Below are 12990 nucleotides of genomic sequence, written 5' to 3'. Positions count from 1 at the left end.
TGCTGATTCCTAGGCCTGGAGGATGGGGCTTCCTCCCATTTCGTGGTTCATCCAAACCTTGCTAAGTAGTGGGGAGAGCAGACCGAGTCTGTGGACCCTGGCAGAGACAATCAAGTAGACGTCCAGAGAAATAGGAGAAGCACGTGGCCTGCTTCCCCTAGTAATTTTCCCAGCCCAGACAGCTGTAATGGGGAAGGTATTGAAATTTAAATCAGAGCCCAGCCTAACCTCTCTGCCCGCCTGCCGCCCGCTGCTGCTTCGCCTGTAATCTCAGGCTGGCTATCTCCTCCTTGGGAGAACGACAAACCGACTCAGGGAAAGTGATAAATTTTCATTTTATTTTAAAATATACCAGATGGGAGATTTTATTGGAGCCATAAATATGTCAAGAGCAATGTTGGTGTGTGATGGGCGATGCCCCCTCCTTGGGGCCTCTCTCCCTGTTTAGAAATTCCATCAGATTCTTAATAAGAGGCTCCAGTTCGACTGCAGCAAAATAGTCTCTATATTAAAGCAATTGAATTTCCATTTGCCAGACATCTTGTGCTTTAAGCTTCCAGGTTCCAGGGGTGTGGGGTTGCTAAGCCGATTCTAAATGAACCTAAACTAATAACTGCACAGCACGCTGGGGGCTGTGAAAGAGTGGGAGGGGAAGACCCGGGAAGGGAAGGGGAAGGGAGGAAGAGGGGAAGGGAAAGGAAAGCAGGGGAGAGAAGGGGAAGGGAGGGACAGGAGAGGAAGAGAGGAGGAGGTGCTGCCAATCACAGACCTTGGGCTGGGGAAGGGAGGGACCTCCCTCACCTTTCCAGCTCCTGCTGCCAGCCTGAGATGAAAATCCTGCAAATGACAGAAGGGCCAGCTCCCTCTGTTCACAAAAGAAAAACTGAGGCCAGAAAAAGGGGTGATGGATGATATGACTGGGATTCTGGTCCCTCTTCCCTCCTCATTGCTTTCATTGCTGTCTTCATTGATTTGCTATTTTGCAGGTCTTCTTGGGTAGGGGTCCTTGTTGAGGCTGGGGCTGCTGAGCAAGGCTGGCCCCCTCCCCCAAGACTCTCCCCTGCACCCTTTGGAAGGCTCTGCTCTGCCCTGGAGATCTGCCTCACTCACTTTCCCCCGCAGCCCTTCTCTCCTGCGTCTAGTCATTATTTGCTCCTGCAGAAATTTCAACCTTTCACTCGACCTCAAGCATCTCCCTATCCTGAAGAATGGCTCAGATTATGGGCTCAAGGACATCAGAATTGAGAGGATCAAAAGGCTGGGACACCAAGGCTCAGAGCGGCAAGGACACAGGGAATATGATTCTTCTAGAACAGCCCCTGGACTATGGGTATGAATAGGTGCTGCCTACCCACAACCTCTCCACCCTCCCTGCCTCAGCCAACCTCAGCCAGGTCTAAGTGAAACCTGCCCAGGTTTGACAGAGGTGATGCCCAGGTAGTAAGGGACAGAGTCACAGCCAGAATTCCTCCTTCATTGAGAGCAAGGCTCCTAATCTCACTGAGCCTCCATTCTCAAAAATGGATATACACTTCTGAACACCAACAGCAAACAAAAATAGTGGGCATACTGTTATTTACACCCCAAAATATTTGAGAGCTTAAATGAGATAATCCATTAAAACTGTGCAGCATAATGCTGGTCCCTAGTCAGGCGCTCCAAAATGTTAGCTATTATTATTCCTTTGTTATGATGATAATTATTACTGTCCTGGTTACTTCCAGTGGGAACTATATCTCCCTGTTGGTCTGTGTCTCCCAAGTTGTCTGGCACAGAATTCTGTAGACAGTAGCTGCTCAATATTGAGTTAAATAGTTAAGAATTTTCTGCCGGGTAGGTGGCTCACGCCTGTAATCCCAGCACTTTGGGAGGCTGAGGCAGGCGGATCACGAGGTCAGGAGATCGAGACCATCCTGGCTAACACGGTGAAACCCCGCCTCTACTAAAAATGCAAAAAATTAGCTGGGCATGGTGGCAGGTGCCTGTAGTCCCAGCTACTTGGGAGGCTGAGGCAGGAGAATGGCGTGAACCCGGGAGGCGGAGCTTGCAGTGAGCTGAGATCACGCCACTGCACTCCAGCCTGGGCGACTGAGCGAGACTCCGTCTCAAAAAAAAAAAAAAAAGAATTTTCCATCCATTGGGACAAGACATGGGCTCTGGAGGTAATCAGAGTAGATTCAAATCCTGGTTTTGACTTCTTTGCTCTGTGTGCTCTGTGACCTCTCCAAGCCTCAATTTCTTAATCTGTGAAATGGGTGAAGTGAAAGAAGTCCTGCCTTCTTTCAGGACTGATACATGAACCAGAGCTGCAGAAAACTTTCGTAAACTGCACTCTTTCTGCTTCCTCCTGCCTGTCTCATCAAACTGGGTCTTTCTCAAGGACCCCATGTACCTGAGCCCCAGGAGGGTCCTGAGAGAGGCAGGGCTGGGGATAGCTCCCACTATCTGCCCCTGAATCCCCCATCTCCAGCCCAGTCGTGAGCTGTGTGCTGCCCTCCAGGGCCCAGCTGCTGAAAGTGGACCCGTGGACAAGATCATGGCACTGGCCATCCTGGTATCACATAGGATGTTGGAGCTAGAGATCTGATAATGTGGCTGGAGAGAATGAACATGTGGGATCAAGCAACAGAGATCAAGGCCAGCCCCAGCCATAGTGACAGCACTGCCAGATAATGACTGCCTCATCCACAAGGTTCTGAGTGATGGGGGTTTTGCCTCTGGATGTGGACGTGTGCTTCTCTTTGGGGAGAAGGTTCATAGTTTTCATCATCTTCTTAAAGGACTTCCAGCCCCTCAAACTGTTCAGAACCAGGAGCTCAGTTCTCCACCCAGGGTCGGCCTCCCAGCCACACCCACGTCCTTACCTGACAGGGAGAAGAGGCAGGCAGAGGGTGTGCACACACGTGAAAGCTCCTCTGTCCAGACCCGGGACGGGCCTCAGACAGGACATTGAGCTCCCCGAGATACAGAGAGAATCATGGTGAAACCCGCCAGCACAGTGCCTTCCTCACACCAGGCGTGAGGCGGTTTAAAGTTGAGTGTTCAGTAAAGGGTTGACTCTGAATTGTCACACCCTGGGACAAGCTCCTGACTGCCTCCGGGCTCAGCAGCCACCCTACTGACCTTCAAGGTCCCTGCCCGCTCTGCTGTTCTCTGCTGCTTTACTAGGGAAGGCCAAGGACGGTCTGGTGGTTTGCAGCAGAAGAGTGAAAGTCATTCCTTCATGTTGACCAGCAACGTCTGGATCAGGTGAACTTTTCCAGAGGGCTCGCCGTGTCCCCGGCATAGTGCCACCTGCCCGTGGGGCTGAACCTGCTTCATCCTCCATTTTAGAGATGGAGAAAGCGAGCCCCAGAGAGACCAAGTGAGTCCATCAAGCATTGAGGTCACATGGCCAGTATGTAGGGGCTGGATGGGGCAGAGCATGGCGAGGCAGCCCTGTGGGGATGCCATCTGCCGAATCCTTTCCTGGAACTCGTGTCTTTTCACGCTGTGGGCCTGCAAGGGAGGCCGGGCAGGGGTGCTGTGAGGAAGCTGAGGCTGCAAGAGTTAGAGTGACCTGCTCAAGGTCACACAGCGAAGACAGGGCAGAGGTGAGGCTCCAACCTACGTCTTCCAACACCCCATTCTCAGGTCCCTAAAGAGACAAATGTTACAGATACTTTGCTTTAAGATGTACTGAAACCCATCCACTCATAGGCTCACTCATTCCGCAGGTGTTTCTTAGGGACCTACGCTGTGTTTGGGCACTGTGTTAAGTACTGGGGAGGGGTCAGTGTCATCAAAGCAGATAACAATGCTTGCCCTCCTGGAGTTTATATTCTAATGCAGGAGAAAGAGAAACAACATAAGTAAGTTAATTACAAAGTGCCAGAAGGCAATACATCTGTGGAATGCAACAGAGCAGGGTCAGGACACCAGGAGGGCCAAGTGGAGGCAGTTGAAGTCCAGTGTTCAGGGCAGACCTCGTGAGAAGATGAACATCAGACTGGGTGCAGCAGCACATGCCTGTAATCCCAGCGCTTTGGGAGGCCGAGTCAGGTGGATCACGTGGTCAGGAGTTTGAGACCAGCCTGGCCAACATGGTGAAACCCCATCCCTGCTAAAAATACAAACATTAGCCAGGCGTAGTGGCATGTGCCTGTAATCTCAGCTACTAGGGAGGCTGAGGCAGGAGAATCGCTTGAACCTGGAAGGCGGAGGTTGCAGTGAGCTGAGATCGCACTACTGCACTCCAGCCTGGGCGACAGAATGAGACTCCATCTCAAAAAAAAAAAAAAAAAAATTGATAAACGTCAAGCAGAGACTTGAAGGGGCTGGGCTGGAGAAATGAGCCAGCCATGTGGACCCAAGGGGAGGAATCCGTCAGCAGAGGAGTTGCCTGTGCAAAGGCCCTGAGGTGGTAGTGGGTCTGGGGTGCCTGCAGACAGCAGGGAGCCTGGTGTGGCTGGAGCAGAGGAATGGGAGAAGAGTGGGAGGCGATGATGGGGGAAAGGTGGGGAGAGAGGAACAGATCATGCCTTGGCATTAAAATTGCCCATGGGCAGATGGGCCTTCCTGGGCAAATCCGAAGGTCTCACAAATGATGGAACCACATGGCTCCATCATTTGTGAGACCTTCACAACCAGAAGCAGAGTGGGAGTGGGGGCATCCAGCTCTCTCACCTCCCCTGGGAGGAGTCTTCTTCCCCCACCTCTCCTACCCTCACCCTACCCCACCCCATGCTGCCCCTACCCCACCTCATGCTTGTGGTGTGTCCCCAGGGAGACTGGGCCAGGCCGGGTGAAGGAGGAAGGTCCTTGTCTTCCCCATAGACTTCCCCAGCCTAGGAGTCTGCTGGCTGCTAGTCTAAGTGAGCTTTGAAGGTGCCAGGCCCTGCAGGGGCACTAGAAACCATTAGCAGACAAACAAAAGGCCTGGGGAGGTCTATGAAGCTACCATGGAAGCCTACAGCTAGATTTATTTCGAATTGAATAAAGAGCCCTGAAGCCCAGCCATAACCACCCCCTTACTCTCCACACGACTCCCAGACCCCTGACCTGGGGAGAGGCAGGCCCAAGGGCTTGTCCATGGCCACATAGCAACTCGAGACCGAAGCCCCGGTAGGTTGTCTCTAGAGGGGAGAAGCTTTCTGTGCCCATGATCCATGAGTGCAGGGCAAGCCACGGCCTAGAGAAGGCCACCACAGGTGAGGACCAGGCTGGGCACCATGTGCAGAGTGGGTAGGTCGACATTGAGAACCCCTCGGGTGAGGCCTGAGCCAGTGAGTTCAGGGGTTGAGGGTCTCCTCATCCGTTTACTTGCTATGTGACCCTAGAGAAGTGTCTTAACCTTCCTGAGCCCAACTGCAACATGGGGTTCCTCATAGCCCTACTTTCCAGGGTTGCTATAAAGATGAAGTGAGCTCACCCGTCTAAAGCGCTTAGGCTGCTGTGTGGCTCAGGATAAGTGTCATCCTCCCACTGCTGTCCCTCAAGAATGGAGGGGCGGGCAACTGCCAGGTGGTCCCCAGGCCTGGGTCCCCAGGGCAGACCCGCGCCTCTAGCGGAGCTCATCCCTGAACTGAGGCTGCCCTCCCTACCACTGGCCGCAGAGCCTCAGAGGCAGCCAACCAGACGAGCGCTTTTAACAGCTTTTTAATGTGATGGAGCTCGCTGAGCTTGGAGAGTGGAGGCACGTCAGGGGCTTGCCTGGGGAAGCTTTCAAGGTCAGCCAGCAGCAGCCTGACCTTGAAGCCTGTCCCTTCCCAGGAACAGCCCAGGGGCTGCCGAGACCATTCGCCATCAAGGAGGCCCTGGGGGCCCGAGCTCAGGAAAAGCTTAAAAAAAAAAAAAAAAAAAAACAGCGATGAAGAGGCGAGGCGTTAAATGGATTAAAGAGGCAGGTGGCCAGAGGGGATGAGGGGCAAGGCTGTGCTAGGGACAGCAACAGCAGAGACCTCCTCCTCCAAGAGGCTTCAAATAGGCTTCTCCTCCCTTGTCACACACCAAACAGTCTCCCAAGTGGAAAGGCTGGGAAGATAAGCGACTTCCCCTTCATCTCCTCCTTCTCACAGTCTCCCCAGCAGGACAGCGCTGCTTCCTTTGTCCTGTAGATTCATAAAAATCAGGGTCATCTCCCTGAGAAATGGCTCAATTATCAGCTCCCCTCACAGAGGGCACAGAATAAGATGGGCCTTACAAAGTGGGGCCACCCACCAAGCCACCCGCACCCCAGCACACTGCCTTGGCGCTCCCCAGAGAAGGCAAGAACTCTGCAGGGAGGGCTTGGTACTGTCACCGCCCTCCTCCCCACCTTCTGGGGGCCTCTGCCACAGCCCCAGTGGTGTCAGGCCTGTCTAGGCAAGATGGGACTTCAGCTCCTTCCTGGCTTCTGCTGTGAGCAGGCTGATGGCCAATGGCCTCAAGTCTGGAGTGTAGGCTGAGCCCCTCACAGCTTACCCAGCATTTCTCCCCCATTATCCTCTGTAAGGCGGGGAGTGGTATACGTCTGTTTTAAAGACTAGGAAACTAAGGTCCCTCAGCCAATAGGTAGGGGAACTGGAATTCAAATCCGAGTTCTGGTTCCCAGACCTGGGCACCACAGAGCCGGCATGGGGAGGAGCCTTGCAGGCTTCTCAGCAACGGGTCACATTCTCAGGGACTGGCGGGGCTCCCCCAGCAGCCAGGTCAAGGAGACCCCAGGGAGAACAAGAGCAGAGGGCAGCCTCTTCCCAGCTTCCCTTCTGCCCAGGGCCTGGGCCGTGGCCAGGGCACAGTGGGGAAGGCCAGGCCCCTTCCAGGACACACGCCATGCCCCAGCCCAGAATGAAGTCATGGGAAACACAGGGCTTCGGGAATCCCGGAGTGTCCACCCTACCCCAAGGAAGCCCAAAGGGATGAGGAGATTTGAAGTTGGGCTGGGCACTGGGTGGCCTCGTTCCAGTCCCAGCTCTGCCATGGATGAGGAGTGGCCTTGGACAAGTTCCTGTCCCTCTCTGCCCTCAGTTTCCCTGTTTGTGAAATAGGTGATGATCCTCTCTGAACGGGAAGATCTGACTCACCCCAAGGAGGATCTGGCCACGCACTCACTCTAAACCGGCCCGGGTAGGGCCAGTAGCTGGAAGAGTCAGGGCTGAGCCCACGGCATGGGAATTCAGGGACGGGGTCTGCTGAATTCCAAACTTTCATTGGCAGAGCGGCCGCAGGCCCGGCTTCCCACAGACGCAGCCCAGCCCCCAGAGCAGGCCCGCAGTTCCCACTGCAGCCCTTCCAAGTGGAAACTACAACACTGTAGAAGCCCCGTAGAAAGTAAACAGAAAGCAATGGCCCCAGGACCTCGAGGCCCCGGGCCCAGCCTGGGGCAGCCCTCAGGGAGGCGGCTCCAACCAGAGCAGATTCCTGCCGAGCCTGTCTGGACAAGCCTGGGGCCCCTGAGGGAGGAGCCAGCCGCCAGCGCCCCCACGCCCCCTGCTCAGATCAGAGAAAATGCTGTCTGCCTCCTCCTCAGAAGTGCTAACGGGCAGGAGAGAGCAGGCCGGGCACCAGGGGACAGAGCCCTGGTCTTAGCGCTGCTGCAGACTCCCTAGAGGGACAAGGCCAACCTTCCCTGTGCCTCACTGTCCCCATCTGAACAACAGACACGGCACATCAGCTACTTTCTAAGGTCCTTACCAAGTACTGAGAGTTTGAGCCTAGAATGTGGTACAAGGTGGTCAGCTGAAAAGAGGAGAAGAATGGGGGCTGTCTCAGGAGCTCGAGCTGGGAAGGCAGGCCAGGTCTATTAGGAGGGACCCACATGGGCATCCAGTCCTGGCCTCCCTCTCCCCACTCCACATGCCATTTTACAGCGGAGGAGACCGAGGCCTTTCCCAGGCCAGCCACACAGAGATGGAGCGCAGGACTCCTTGCTGGCTCTGGGGTCCTGAGCCCAGGCCTTTGAGGAGGCTCATGCAGGCCCTGGCAGGTGCAAGCCAGGCTGGGGGAAAGGCAGGGTAATGTGGGCCAATCTTGCCCCACCCTCTCCTCCCGAACCCCCCAGTTTTTCTCCAGGGTCTGACCAGGCCTCTAGCTTGGACCTGTCTTCAGGCAGGTGAGGGGAAGTGAAGCGAGGAGGGGGACAGGGAGCAGGCAGACCTGCAGGACTTGTTCCTCTCCATCTCTGGCCCCCTTGTGATGTCCTCTGCCCAAAGGGCCTTGTTTCTCAGTCTCCTCCAAAGTTACAAAGTTGGCTCCCTGTCATCCACACAGTGCCAAAACCATGCTGGGTTCTGAGAAGATGGAGGAAGGCCTCCACTGGGAACCACATCCCACCGGGGACTCAAAGCCCCATTGACTGACTCCAATACTCCTGCCCCTTCTTCCTGTGGCCCCTCTCCTCACAGGGCCTGGACACATGTCCCTGAGACTGGTCAAGGGCCAATCGTACTCCAGAAAGACCCAGACTTACCTTCCCACTTCTATGCCAGATTGTTCTCCTGAGCAGCTGCAAAAAGCCACCCCACTTCTATAGCAAAAGACCTTCATGCAGACGGTCTTGATGGCCCATGACATATGTCCAGGCCTGTTAGAATCCTGCTTTGGTCTCTAGACCTACCCCACTATGTCCACGTCCACATGGAAAGGCTCTTGGGATCTTACCCCAGGCTCCCCAGCAGGATCCTCTTCGGAGTTGGGAGGCAGGGGGAAGAGTCACTGTAGGGAGTGGATGGGACAGGCCTCTGGCACCAGCCAGGTGTGGCTGGAACAATCAAGGACTGAGTCCTGGACCAGGAACCTGGGTTCTAGTCTCAGCTCTGCCGGCGACTTGCTGTGTGATGGTTGGCAGATACATCTTCTCTCTGAGCCTCGGGCGCTGTTTGTGAAGTGGCATTGTTATCTGCTCCTCCTTTGGCTGTTGGATCTCCACCACACATCACTGTCACTCCTACCTGGGCCCAGATCTTTCCCTGGCATCTTTTCCTGCCCACCTCCCCCCACTCACCACCCCTTGGAAGTGCTCGTTCTTGGGACCTGAGGAGGGCACAGGCAGCATGGCCCACATACCCACCTCCCAAGAGAAGCTGCCGGCAGCGCCTCCTTTTAGCCACAGGCCCTGGGACCAGTAAGCCAGGTCCTACAGCAGCCCACATGGCCACATGGACACATGGAAACGTGGCCACGCTGCCACAGAGTCAAGAGCGCTTCTCCCTGCTGAGCAGGCTAATGCCTTAATCCCTTTACACAAAGCCTGCTGATTCTTTCCTCCGGGGGAAAGTGGTGGGGGCACAAATTGGCTTATTCCAGTGATCCAGAGAGAGGCTGCTCCTATGAGGCCGGCAGATCCATCCCTGTGCATGGCTGTCGCTCAACTCTCTGCAGCACACACACCCCTCACTACCCTCACCTCCAAGCCTCCAGGAATCCTTGTAGATTCAGAGACACGGAGACTCCCCATGGTCCTCCCTCCCTCCTTCCAGGAGAACTGCTGGGTATTGGAGATAGACGGGCCTGGGCTGCCAAGCTCCTACACTGACTAAATTTGGGGTATCTGACCCCAGGTACGAACTGCTAGGGAGGACACAGAGAAGGCGAGAGAGGATACACCACCCAGAAAATAGTAGAATGGGAGAAGTTTCTCTCCATTCCTTTCACTCACTTTCCATAGCCCTATCCAGGGTCCAACCTGGCCAGAAGAAAGATATTTTGTAAGCTTCCTTCTGATAAAATTGCAGACCATCCAGAGTGAGGGTAGCCTCAAAAGAAGGGACAGCCAGTGGTGGAGCTTCAGGCATTCACAGAAGAGACCATTTGGGTCAGGAAGCTTTTTTGGTATCCATGAAAGCCCACGGCCCTGTGGCACCTGTGTGTGTGCGTAGTGAGGTCAAGGGGAAGGTGGTGTTTCCAGAGGGAGGTTGCCACGAAAACCAGTTCACACACAGACTCATCAGAACACCCACAGCAGGCTGGATCGTAATGACTCAGAACTGGAAACAGCTCGATGTCCATCAGCAGGTGCCTGGATTACTGTGGTACATTGGTGCAATGAAATACTACTCAGCCATACAAAGGCATGAACTATTGATACACACAACTACCTGGATAAATCTCAAAATCACTATCCTAAGGGAATGGAGCCAGGCACAAAAGAATACATTCTACACAATTCCAACTATGTGAAAATCCAGAGGAGGCAAAATGGATCTTGGTGGTAGAGGTCAGATGGGGAGAAAGGAGGGGGTGAGAGGAAGAAGGCGTGAGAGAACTTTCTGAAATGATATGAAAGAAATGTTCTGTATCTTGATTTGGGTGATAGATACATAGACAATTGTCAAAACCCATTTAACTGTACACTTAAGGTTGCACGTCAATTTTACCTAGTATGTAAATAATAAAAATAAGCATGGAATTTTTTTAGTCAGTTAGTTAAATCTTTATTTTGGAATCACTGCACACTTACAGAAAAGTTGCAAGACCAGCACAAAGAATTCACATTTACCCTTCACCCAAATTTCCCAACAGTTAGCTTTTACTACAGTGGGTTTATCATCCTTTCTCTCTGTCTGTCTCCCTGTCTCTTGATATATATATAATTATACATACATTATGTATATGTCATACATATCATTGTTTTCTGAGCCTTTCAAAAGTAAGTTGTAGTATCATAGCCCTTTTGCTCAAAATAGTTGTGTGTATTTCCTAAGAATAAGGTTATTTTCTTGTTCTTGTTATCAAAATTGGGATATTAACATTAATAATAATATTTTCTGATCTATATGCTTTCTTATTCAAATTTTGCCAATTGTTCAAAGAATATCCTTTATTAATTTTTTTTGTGGTTCAGGATTTGATCCAGGATCTCAGGTTGCGTTTACTTGTCATGTCTTGTTAGTCATATTTAATTTGGAATTGTTCCTCAGCCTTTCTTTGTCTTTCATGTGCTTGGCATTTTTAAAGAGTGTGGGCCAGTTATTTTAATAAATGTTTTTGGTCTGGTGATGGTTCACGCCTATAATCCCAGCACTTTGGGAGGTCGAGGTGGGTGGATCCCGAGGTCAGGAGGTCAAGATCAGCCCGGCCTAGATGGTGAAACCCCGTCTCTACTAAAAATACAAAAAATTAGCCGGGCGAGGTGGCGGGCGCCTGTAGTCCCAGCTACTCGGGAGGCTGAGGCAGGAGAATGGCATGAACCCGGGAGGCGGAGCTTGCAGTGCGCTGAGATCGTGCCACTGCACTCCAGCCTGGGCCACAGAGCAAGACTGCGTCTTAAATAAATAAATAAATAAATAAATAAATAAATGTTCTTTAGTGTGGGTTTGTCTGATGTGTCCTCATGATTAAATGCAGATTATTGGTTTTTGCAGGATTATCACAGAAGTGAAGTTGTGTCCTTCTTGGTGCATCATCTGATGAGGTACATAGTGTCTATTTGTCCTATTACTAGTTATACTAATTTGGATCATGAGTTAAGGTAAGGTAACACTGTAAAGTTACTGTTTTTCCATTTCTATTTAATAAATATTTTGTGGGCAGCCTGGGCAACATAGTGAGACCCAGTCTCATATATATATATATATGTATATATATGTGTGTGATATATATGATATATATATGATATATATGATATATATATGATATATATGTGTATGTCTCATGTATACATATATATGATATATATGTATATGTATATATTAGCCAGGCATGGTAGCATGCACTTATAGTCCCAGCTACTCTGGAGGCTGAGGTGGGAGGATCATTGGAGCTCACCATGAGTTTGAGGCTGTAATGAGCCATGATTGTGCCACATTGCATGCCAGCCTGGCCAACAGGAGTGACACCTTGTCTCTCTCTCTCAAAGAAAAAAAAAGTACTTTGTGGAGAGTTACCTTTAGACTGTGTACATATCCAGTTCTTTGTCAGATTTTTCACCCACTAATTTCAGGATCTACTGATGATTCTTGCCTGAATCGACTATTACTATGATGCTGGTCAAATGTAATTTTCTAAACTCAGAATTTCCTCTTTATTAGTTTGGATTTTACTATACAGAAGAGCTTTTTCTTTTCCTCATGTATTTATTTATACTCATTATATTATATCTGTATGGACTCAGGGATTCTTATTTTATTCAATGGGTTGTAATTCATTCTTATCATTATTCATTTTGGTGCTCAAATTTTTCCAGGTTTGGCCAGTGGGAGCTCCTTCAAGCTGGCCCCTGTATCTTTTTGACATTTCACCACAATTCTTTGAGCATTTCAGGTTCATCACGTACTTGTCCTGGAAATCAGCTGTTTCTCCAAGGATCCCTTGTTTATTATAGCGGAGAATGATCTGGGAGGTAGAATATCCATGACCATGTCTATATTAGCATCTCTATATAAAGCCATGCGCTTGTACGGTTACCTCCAATTTCAATTTAATACCTAAGGGTGCATTCTTGTCTTCTGCCTTCCAATACCTGTAACTCACTTCTCCAACAGTGAGAAACTTGGACCCCATGATTGTCATTATATTTACTTATGTACCAAAGCCTAGAAGTTTCAGAATGGCTAAACCATATCGCTGCAAAAAACAAACCTGCTAACTAGAGTTTGACATTTTTGCAGATCTTTTTTATCTCTTGTCTGGGCGTATATAGTAAAATACTGTATTCAAAATGCCCTTGGGTCAGGCTTTTCCCTCCTTTTAGTGTGGTTTTTATTCATTCGAAGTGTATTAGGTTTGTTTGTTTCTGATTGTATTACATTCTAGAGACTTCCCCCATCCTTTATTATTGTTCTTATTTGAATAGGTAAAGCACTGACGTGGTTCTGAAAGTCAATACTATACAAAACATTTATACTCAGAAAAAATAGCTCTCTGCTCATATCTCTTCCACTCCATTCCCACCCTACCTTTGTAGGTGGCTGATCTGATTAGTTTATCCTTCTGGTGTTTCTTTTTGCAAAAACAATCTTCTATAATATATATTTACATATATAAATTTAAATATTCCCCCTTCCATAAGATATAAAGGGTAATAATTTCTTT

This window comes from Colobus angolensis, unplaced genomic scaffold (genome assembly GCF_000951035.1).
Source record: "Colobus angolensis palliatus isolate OR3802 unplaced genomic scaffold, Cang.pa_1.0 Scaffold99, whole genome shotgun sequence".
Classification (NCBI taxonomy): Eukaryota; Metazoa; Chordata; class Mammalia; order Primates; family Cercopithecidae; genus Colobus; species Colobus angolensis.
The sequence above is the reverse complement of the archived record's forward strand: the minus strand, read 5'-3'. Positions refer to the sequence as shown.